Below are 10,380 nucleotides of genomic sequence, written 5' to 3' on the forward strand. Positions count from 1 at the left end.
TCAGTACACATTAACAATCCCGACTTGCCTCGGATCATCTGCCATTTCCAACCCGCCAATCGAGATTTTTGTTTCCCTATCAATTTCCGTAGTGGAGACAGCGAGGCATCAGCCTCCTGCTCACGTAGCCAAACCGCGTGCGGTAACCGCAAGATATCATCCGTGTCCACCGACCCTTGCTGGTTGTCCTCCTTCGCTTCCGCCCCTGCCTCGTCATCCGCTATCGCCCCCATAACCGGACAAGGCGAAGCGGCCGGTGCCGCACAGCGGTGCGTGCCCGTCAGGCAAGCGCACGGAGGAAGGAGCGGCAGCCTTGAGAGCGCGTCAGCGTTCGCATGACGGGCCCCCTTTCTGTATGTAATATCAAAGGAAAATTCTTGTAACGATTCCAGCCACCTGGCCAATTGGCCTGACGGTTGATCTAATTTCAAGGAGTATTGTAAAGCCGCATGATCCGAGCGAACTAGGAATTTCCGTCCATACAGGTACGGCCGGTACAAACGGACAAAGTGAACAATTGCCAAAAGTTCCCGTCGTGTCACGCAATAGCGTGTTTCCGCAGGGGACAAAACCCGGCTGCCGTACGCCACTACTCGCTCTACCCCGTCCTTACGTTGCGACAAAACGGCCCCAATGCCGATATCACTAGCGTCCGTATCGAGGATGAACGGCTGTGAGAAATCTGGGTAATCCAGCGTTGGCGCCGTGGCGAGGTGGTCCCGAAGTGCCATAAAAGATTTTTCCTCTTCCGCTCCCCATTGAAACCTTTGATTTTTGCCAGTCAGAACATGTAATGGCTTTGCCAACGTCGCAAAATTTTTAACGAAGCGGCGATAATAGGAAGCGAAGCCAATAAACCGCCGAACATCTCCCACCGAAGTGGGTGTGGGCCACTCTCGTACGCATTTCGTTTTCAGCGGGTCAGTGGATACGCCGTCCGAACTGACGATATGACCCAAGTAGCGGACAGAGTGTTGCAGAAGGTGGCATTTTTTAGGTTTAAATTTAAGGTCAGCCGTACGCATTCTTTGAAAAACCGCCTCTAGACGTTGGAGGTGTTCTTCGAACGTGCGGCTGAAAACAATTATATCGTCAAGATATATGAGGCACGTTTCCAACTGCAGTCCAGTCAACACCAATTCCATGAGCCGCTGAAACGTCGCCGGTGCCGCATTCAAGCCCATAGGCAACCGATTAAATTCAAAGAGACCTTGCGGCGTGCGGAATGCCGTTTTTGCCTTCGACTCATCGTCGAGGGGAAGCTGCCAGAACCCCGAGGACAAGTCAAGGGTAGAAAAAAACTTAGCACCCGATAAAGCGTCCAACGAATCATCCATCCTCGGTAAGGGGTATGCATCCGCCACCGAAATTTTGTTTAACCGGCGGAAATCAACACAAAATCTTGTACCGCCATCTTTCTTCTTTACCAGAACGACGGGCGCGGCCCAGGGGCTGTTGGACGGCGAAATGATGTCCGCCGCCAACAATTCATTTACCGCTCCGCGCACGTGATCCCTTTCCGCCGGGCTCATGCGATGAGGGTGCATAGAGATGGGAGGCGTCGCACCGGTGTCAATATGGTGCGACAAAAGCGACGTGCGGCCGAGGTCCAAATCATTTTTACTGAAAACATCAGTGTACTGTATCAACAATGAACGCAGGGCGTTCCTTTGTTCGTTCGACAAGGAAGAATTTTCTCCGCACAAATCTGCGATCCAACGTTCTTGAGAGCGATCGTGTGGGGGCCTACCAGCGGGCATTCGTGCGCGCGGCGCTGCGTCGCAAGAGGCGAAGTCGGTAGTGGCGTGAGCCAACACCGACCCCTCTGGAACAATAACGCGGTCAGGTCCCCCATTTAACACCTGTATAAAAGGTGCTTGACCCGGTCGTACGATCGTTTGCGCCGCCGCTAAAGAAAATGATTTAGATGCCGAATTAGATGGGGATAGCAGCACGCCTTCTGCACCCTTCCCCATTCGAAGGGGTTTACGGTAACGCAACGGTATCAACATCTGTGCTCCCGGCGGTACTTCTACCGTAGCAGCAACAACGGCAGTGACTGCGTTACCTGTAGGCGCGCTGTCCAACAAGGAAGGCAGGAACGCCATACGACGACCCCCCGGCATTTCTAAACAGTCCTGGTCGACTCGTATTTTCAGCGGCATCCGACGCAGGAAATCAGTACCGAGTAAGCATGGAACAGCTAGCGAGCAAGAGATTAACACAGGTCCTGCGGCGGTAATATTACCGATAGCGATGCTCACATCCACCTGGCCACAGATACCCATGCTTCCCCCATTCGCGGCGACACACGCATCATTAACCATACGTATCTGCGACGCAGGGATGGACAACAGATGGAAAATAACATCAGAAATGATGGTGGCCGACGCGCCCGTGTCCACCAAGATGCGCACATCAACGCCGTCGATGGTACCTCGTACCGTCGACGAGCCCGAAGCCGCAGCTACCACCCTGCGAGCCAATTTTTTCCACTGCGTAGCAGAGCGCGTAACTGTAGCGGGGGAAGTAAATTTTTCCCGAGGAGTGTGAGAATGAGTGCGAATGGATGGGTGATGTGACAGGACCTGCCGGGTGTCCGATGTGTGCCGACTCGCCCGAGGTTGTTGCGGCTCCGCGGCAGGTGGAGGAGATGGAGGTCCCCTCGTCGGAGGAGGCGACAGCAGAGGCCGACAGCGGCAGTCACGGGCGAAATGGCCCCGTCTGCCGCACTTGAAGCAAGCCGCCGACGTCGGCCGGCGGTCGGACGACCCGGCCCTTGCACGCGGACGGCCCATGTAGTTGCCACGCTGGTCGCGCAGCCGCCGTCCCGGACTCTCGTGCGAAACAGCAGCAGCCAGCATGTCGTCGTCGCCCGAGTCGTCGGAGCAGTGGACCACTAGTCGTGGAGACCACCCCAAAGGTGGCCCGTCGATCTCCGGTTTCCCCGTCCACGCCGCCATCTGGTCCCAACGCCTGATATTAAATTTTGCGTCCAGGCAGCGCGCCACCCATCGCGATGTAAGTGGTTCGTGGCCGCACACTGGCAGCGAAATCTTGAGTTCCTGAGCCAACTCCAGCATACGGGAGAGGATGAGAGGATCCAAATGGTCGGCCGTCGCGTCGGGGTAGGCAGCCATGGCCAGCGCCATCAATGCCCCCCGATAGGCCAACGGCGATTCCTCCGATGCTCGGCGACGTAACATAAATTTTCTGGTGGCTGACGTCGGTGGGTCATAGAATTCCGCCATCTCCACGAACGCGTCCCGCAGTGTCTTCTTCTTGGCCGCCGGAATGGAACGGAAGACCCCCAGAGAAACATCGTCGAGCAGTGTAGGTAGCGCTCCCAGCGCTTCCTCCTCCGTCCAATTGACGGATCTAAAAGCTGATTCAAAGCGCCATGTGAAAGCACTCCAATCACCTCCGGCGATGAATTCTTTGATTTGTGGAAGGCGATGTCCGCGGTGGCAAGCGCGCGCCGCGGGCGTCTCCGACTGGCGTTCCCGCTCTCCACCCGTATCAGACAAAATGGCGGCCGGCGGCCGCGTGGCGGTAGGCGCGCCCAAAATGGCGGCCGACGGCTCCGGCGCAGCTGCTCCACCCAGAATGACGGCGTCCTCCCGCGTAGCAGAAGGAATGGCGGACGCAGGTTCCTTCACCGGACTCCTTCCCACGGCGTCCAGTTGATCGGCAATCTGGCGGCCCGCGGCTGGTGAGGATGCCACGGCGGTCACCAGACTAAGCAGAATGGCGCGTAATGATTCGATCTGCTCCGCCATCAGCCGCCACTCGTCTTTTGTTCCTGCAGCGGTTGCATCTGCCGTCGGTCGACGCTGAGAGACGTCGAGAAGTACATCTTCAACAGGCGGCATAGGGGCTGTAGCTCCCAACAGCTCATCTTCATCCGTCTCGACTTCCTCCTCCGATAGAGGCACAGGCAGGTTCTTTTTTCTGGGGTGCTTGGACATCTTGACGATCGTCCAAACAGTCGCAGAAGTACTTCTGACACCAATGTAATCATTCTCCGGAGACGGATTCGGAATCAGTCCTCTTTATTTTCACTTGACGGTACACTTGCTCCCACACGCTCCGTTGCTGGCAGACAACGTAGCGTCAGCGGACTCCCACCAGCTCCCTCCGCGCACGTGGCACCCGGAGCCCCGTACGCGCGTGGCTCTCGCCCCCGTTCAGTTCCCAGACTCCTCCTCGATCCTTCCTCTCTCTCCCTCTTAATCCCTTCGTCACGTGGTCCTCCCAGCCAATCCTCCATGGACAATTTCGACCGTTCTCGATGGTTCCCTGTCAATCCCGGGACCACGCCTCTTACCCGGGTCCCCATTGGCTGGGGTCCCAATTGGCTGGGCCAATCACTCCTGCTGACATGCCGTGATCACGCCGGCCCCACACTCCCTATCTCAACCCTTATTGGCTACAAGCAGGACCGGCAAGCCAATCCCCCACGTGAACCCACGATAGCTGTTATTACATATACGCTGCCAAGCTTGGTGGTGCTCATTCAGACGCTGTCTTTCCGACAGACCTGTTCTTCTGAACACCACCAAGCTTGGCAGCGTATATTTACGTATATATTTAAGTATATACGCTGCCAAGCATGGTGGTGCTCATTCAGACGCTGTCTTTCCGACAGACCTGTTCTTCTGAACACCACCAAGCTTGGCAGCGTCTATTTAAGTATATATTTAAGTATATATTTAAGTATATACGCTGCCAAGCTTGGTGGTGCTCATTCAGACGCTGTCTTTCCGACAGACCTGTTCTTCACCTGAGGACGGCTGCTTGCGTTGTGGCCGAAACGTCGTGAGAATTATTTTATTATGTTTTATTTTTATTATTTTATTATTTCCCTTTGTGAGAATTGTATTTTATTGTTTTATTTTTATTATTTTATTATTTCCCTTTGTTGTGATAATAGGGTTTTGCCCCTTTTTTTTGGCAACACAACAGCAGTGTTAAGATGTTAAAACGCCAAACTGAAACCGTTTACAAGGAATCACGTTCCTGTTATTAACCACAATACTTGTGGTCAGAATGCAAACAAACAAAAAGTATAACCCGTAAGAACAAAGTTTTTCACTCTAAATCCTTTATATGCGTGGCGGCTAGAGTCCTCTCGTCCTCTCGCTTGAGATGGCTGCCACCTATGGGTCAGATGATTGCCTGCCACCATTAAGCAATTGGCAATTAAATATAATAAATAAATAAATTCCTAAAAAGTGTAAAATTTGGAGAAAAAAATTTCACGAAAATCAATTGTCACGCACAACGAGTCTGTGTGCAAAATGTCAGCTCGATTGGATCACGGGAAGTGGGTTAAAAAACGACCGAAAGATTTGCACGGTCCTAAGCAAGCAAGCAAGTGAACTTAATATAAAGGATTTTAAAAACACACTCTGATAATATCTGTGGCATTGTCCTTGAAACTGATTGGTCCACACCAGAGACAGCTTTCTTTGGAGCCTCGTCTCAAAGCGGTGTTAGACCAGATGACGCCAAAAGGCGCACACAGCACAAAGACAACGCACCATCAGAGTATGAGAGCTCGGGGTAGAGGAGCTACATCATGGGATCTCCTTTGCCAGTACCAACATATACTAAATTCTTCTTTCGTGACTGCAGCAGGGATTCATCTTCTTGGTTCTTTCGGTAAAGTCGTCACGTAGAAGGGAAGTAATACAATAATAAAAATAAAACATAATAAAATAATTCTCACAAAGGGAAATAATAAAATAATAAAAATAAAACATTATGAAATACAATTCTCACAAAGGCAAATAATAAAATAACATAAGCTCCTAGCTTGATAATGTCTCATTCTTCGCCTGAGGACGGCTGCTTGCGTTGTGGCCGAAACGTCGTGAGAATTATATTATTATGTTTTATTTTTATTATTTTATTACTTCCCTTCTACGTGATGACTTTACCGAAAGAACCAAGAAGATGAATCCCTGCAGTCACGAAAGGAGCTTTAAATCGAAACGTGACAATTAATGTTCGTGAAATTTTTTTCTCCAAATTATTACACTTTTTAGGAATTTATTTTATTATATTTAATTACCAATTGCGTAATGGTGGCAGGCAATCATCTGAACCATAGGTGGCAGCCATCTCAAGCCAGAGGACGAGAGGACTCTAGCCGCCACGCATATAAAGGATTTAGAGTGAAAAACTTTGTTCTTACGGGTGAATTTTACATTTGTAGTGACGCCATTCAGAGACGTGGATCTTTCAGACACCTTCATTCTCACACGACAGGGAACTACACCGGCCAGAGTTCTTGCAGAGGCGCTTAACAGCTGTGCCTTCCCCTCCTAGCCCCGCCCACCTCACCCTTCTAGCCACGCCCACCTCCCCTTCTAGCCCCTCCCCCTCATAGCCCCTCCCACTTCCCTTCTAGCCCCTCCCCCTCCCCTTTTAGCCCCACCCACCTCTAGCCCTCCCCTCCTAGCCCCGCCCACCTCCCCCTTCTAGCCACGCCTACCTTCCCTCCTAGCCCCTCCCCCCTCCAGCCCCTCCAGCCCTTCAAGCCCCTCCCCCCTCCCAGCCCCGCCCACCTCCCCCTTCTAGCCCCTCCCCCCTCCAGCCCCGCCCACCTCTTCCTCCTAGCCCCTCCCACCTCCCCCTTCTAGCCCCACCCACCTTCCCCTTCTAGCCCCGCCCACCTCCCCTTCTAGCCCCTCCCCCTCCCCTTCTAGCCCCACCCACCTTCCCCCTCTAGCCCCGCCCACCTCCCCCTTCTAGCCCCACCCACCTCCCCCTTCTAGCCCCGCCCACCTCCCCTTCTAGCCCCGCCCACCTCCCCTTCTAGCCCCTCCCCTTCTAGCCCCGCCCACCTCCCCCTTCTAGCCCCGCCCACCTTCCCCTTCTAGCCCCGCCCACCTCCCCTTCTAGCCCCTCCCCCTCTAGCCCCACCCACCTTCCCCCTCTAGCCCCGCCCACCTCCCCCTTCTAGCCCCGCCCACCTCCCCCTTCTAGCCCCTCCCCTTCTAGCCCCGCCCACCTTCCCCCTCTAGCCCCGCCCACCTCCCCCTTCTAGCCCCGCCCACCTTCCCCCTCTAGCCCCTCCCACCTCCCCCCCCCCACCTCCCAGTCCCCAACTGCCACATTTAGATGAGCTCCCTCCCCCCTCACCCTGAACCAGTCTCTATATACAAGATCTTCTTCTTGGTTCTTCCGGTAAAGTCGTCACGTAGAATGGAAATAATAAAATAATAAAAATAAAACATCATCAAATACAATTCTCACGTAGTAGGGAAATAATAAAAATAAAACATAAAATTCAATTTTCACGACGTTTCGGCCACAACGCAAGCAGCCGTCCTCAGGTGGAGAACAGGGCTGTCGGAAAGACAGCGTCTGAATGAGCACCACCAAGCTTGGTAGCGTATATACTTACATAAATACTTAAATATACGCTGCCAAGCTTGGTGGTGTTCAGAAGAACAGGTCTGTCGGAAAGACAGCGTCTGAATGAGCACCACCAAGCTTGGCAGCGTATATACTTACATAAATACTTAAATATACGCTGCCAAGCTTGGTGGTGTTCAGAAGAACAGGTCTGTCGGAAAGACAGCGTCTGAATGAGCACCACCAAGCTTGGCAGCGTATATTTAAGTATTTATGTAAGTATATACGCTGCCAAGCTTGGTGGTGTTCAGAAGAACAGGTCTGTCGGGGAGACAGCGTCTGAATGAGCACCACCAAGCTTGGCAGCGTATATTTAAGTATTTATGTAAGTATATACGCTGCCAAGCTTGGTGGTGTTCAGAAGAACAGGTCTGTCGGGGAGACAGCGTCTGAATGAGCACCACCAAGCTTGGCAGCGTATATTTAAGTATTTATGTAAGTATATACGCTGCCAAGCTTGGTGGTGTTCAGAAGAACAGGTCTGTCGGGGAGACAGCGTCTGAATGAGCACCACCAAGCTTGGCAGCGTATATTTAAGTATTTATGTAAGTATATACGCTGCCAAGCTTGGTGGTGCTCATTCAGACGCTGTCTCCCCGACAGATCTGGTCTTCACCTGAGGACGGCTGCTTGCATTGTGGCCGAAACGTCGTGAGAATTATTTTATTAGGTAATATTTTTATTTATTTTATTATTTCCCTTCTACGTGACTTGATTTCACACCTGATGACGATTGCTTGTGTTGCAGTGGAAACGTCGTGAGAATTGTATTTTATTAATGTTTTATTTTTATTATTGTATTATTTACCTTCTACGTGACTTTACCGAAAGAACCAAGAAGATGAATCCCTGCAGTCACGAAAGAAGCTTTAAAATCGAAATATAAGATCTTGTCTCTTGGATTTCTCTTCACTTGATACAGTCAATTTTAGCTGTGACGGTCCCACCTGAAAACGGAGACTTGCGTTGCCTCCGAAACGTCGTCGTGATTTCATTGAGTTATTTTTATTTACTATTATTTTTTACCAACGTAACTAAAATACCCAAGTGTACAGACGCGGCACGTTCTTACACACGAGTCACAGGCGCGCACCGTCTAATTCGACGGCGCTGTCTGGCGAGCACAGTCGGCAGGCTGTCTAGCTAGCGGCGTCTAGCAGAGGTCGCAAACGGGTTTTGATTCGATAATTGGTTTTTTACCCTTCTATCTGGCAACAAAACTGACACCTTTTTACAAGGAGTCATGTTTGTATCATATTTTTACTGGCAAATGAGGTTCCCATAGGGTTTTGATTCCTTACCCGTACCCGGCCACACCAGGGTCGCAAACGGGTACCCGTACCCTACCCGATACCCGGCTACCCATACCCGGCCGGGTACGGTAGGGTACGGGTATCGGGTACCCGGTTGCGACCTCTGGGATGAAGCCACGTTGCAGGCGCGGGTGGGTTGATTCTAGGAACTTGAATTGTGAGAAGAGACACAAGACGTTGGGAAATGAGTGACAAACGGTGACTCACCAGTGACTCACGGCGTACCCGTACCCGGCCGGGTATGGGTAGCCGGGTATCGGGTAGGGTATGGGTATCGGGTACCCGGTTGCGACTTCTGGCGTCTAGAGATGGTTGAGACGGCAGCGACGAAAGGTCACGAACAGCGACGCAGCGAGGGGATCCACTTCTAGCAACAGCCCCGAGCTCTCTCCCCGGACCCCCTTTTATCCTCGCGGCACGACCTCGCTCCGCCCTTGAACCTCCTAGCAGGTCACGCCATTGGAACCTCCTTTGCCAGAAGAAAAAATATGATAATTGTTTTTTTACCCTTTTATCTGGCAACAAAACTGACACCTTTTTTTACAAGGAGTCATGTTTGCATTGACCACAATACCTGCAGTCATAATGCAAACAAAAAACACAACTCTGCTAATGTATGTGCACTGTCCTTGAAGTTGATTGGTCCACACCCGAGACAGCTTTCCTTAAAGCCTAGTCTCACATGGTGTTGGACCAGATGACGCCAAAAGGACAGTGCATACATTATCTTCTGTAGATGCCACTGGTTCTTCACGTTCTGCAGATGTAGATGCCACTGGTTCTTCACGTTCTACAGATGTAGATGCCACTGGTTCTTCACGTTCTGTAGATGTCACTAGTTCTTTACGTTCTACAGATGTAGATGCCACTGGTTCTTCACATTCTACAGATGTAGATGCCACTGGTTCTTCACGTTCTACAGATGTAGATGCCACTGGTTCTTCACGTTCTACAGATGTAGATGCCACTGGTTCTTTACGTTCTACAGATGTAGATGCCACTGATTCTTCACGTTCTGCAGATGTAGATGCCACTGATTCTTCACGTTCTGTAGATGTGACTGGTTCTTCACATTCTGTAGATGTAGATGCCACTGGTTCTTCACGTTCTGCAGACGAAGATGCCACTGGTTCATGTTCTGTAGATGCCGCTGGTTCTTCACGTTCTGCAAATGTAGACGCCACTGATTCTTTACGTTCTACAGATGTAGATGCCACTGGTTCTTCACGTTCTGTAGATGCCACTGGTTCTTCACGTTCTGCAGATGTAGATGCCATCAATTGCGCGGCGGATAAATTTACGACTCTCTGGACCTACGGGAGAGGTTTGTTCGTACCTCTGAAAGTTCGCAAGTTGAACATTTGTAAGCAGAAAGCGTCCCGGTATTCCTGCAAACCGGGGGTTTACAATAAGCCGGGCGAGCCATTGGCGATGGTTTAACTTAACGTTTATTTTAGAAAAATCCACTCAAAACCTCCCCCTCTGCTCGCGACGTTACCGTGACGATGTTACCATGACGTTACCCTGACGTGCGAGGACGTTACCGTGCCGTGTGATGATGTGCGCAGTGTAACATCTACGACATGTTTCGATGTAAAGCTTTCGTGACTGCAGCAGGGATTCATCTTCTTGGTTCTTTCGG

Source organism: Lampetra fluviatilis, chromosome 71 (assembly GCF_964198595.1).
Source record: "Lampetra fluviatilis chromosome 71, kcLamFluv1.1, whole genome shotgun sequence".
In the NCBI taxonomy this organism is placed as follows: Eukaryota; Metazoa; Chordata; class Hyperoartia; order Petromyzontiformes; family Petromyzontidae; genus Lampetra; species Lampetra fluviatilis.